Raw genomic sequence first — 654 nt, forward strand, 5'->3', positions numbered from 1 at the left:
TTCAAAAATCTTTATTTTCCATTCTTACGTAGTGCAAGGCTTAGTTTTTAATTTTTTTTTGCTGAGCACAAGGCTCTAACATTTATTTTTAAAAAGTTAAGCACAAGGCTCTGATACCAGAGGTTCTCTAGTTTTTGAGAGATAGAATTCATTTAAGCTCTTGAATTTTTCTTTCAAGCTTTTGTTTTTCCTTCATTAACTTCGTTTAGGATTTTTAATTTGTCACCCAGATGCATGTTCCAATTATCTTGAATTATGCTGAATTTTTGCACTCTGAGACATTTTTCTATCTACATTTTCACTAAATTATATTCTGTTTTATATTTAAAACAAAATTCAGAGAGAAGATTAGCATGGCCCGATGACACGCACAAATCAAGAAATGGTCCAAATTTTTTTTAACCCTATTTCGTCAATCTGTTTTTGGAATTAATCGGTCAAGTGGATATACTGCAGGTAGTCTTAATGTTATGTTTATGCTAAATAATGTTTTGGTTTTGCTCTTCAGTTTCATTTACGTTCTCTGACACGTGTTGACATTCTTGGTGCTTCACTGCCTTCACTGACAGAAGAAATAGTGCTTACATCGAAATAAAAAGCAAAGGGCAACACATTGCGAGAATTGAAACAGATTCTAGTATTTGTCATGCATTG

The 654-nt window shown here is 32.4% G+C and overlaps 1 pseudogene; it reads left to right on the plus strand.

The window, feature by feature from the left end:
- The first annotated feature begins 306 nt into the window (after window positions 1–306).
- On the plus strand, window positions 307–397 carry LOC143617717 (U6 spliceosomal RNA; annotated as a pseudogene).
- The last annotated feature ends 257 nt before the right edge of the window (window positions 398–654 follow it).

Source organism: Bidens hawaiensis, unplaced genomic scaffold (genome assembly GCF_021521415.1).
Source record: "Bidens hawaiensis isolate Kalapana, Puna unplaced genomic scaffold, B.hawaiensis_p1.1 tig00000237_1, whole genome shotgun sequence".
In the NCBI taxonomy this organism is placed as follows: domain Eukaryota; kingdom Viridiplantae; phylum Streptophyta; class Magnoliopsida; order Asterales; family Asteraceae; genus Bidens; species Bidens hawaiensis.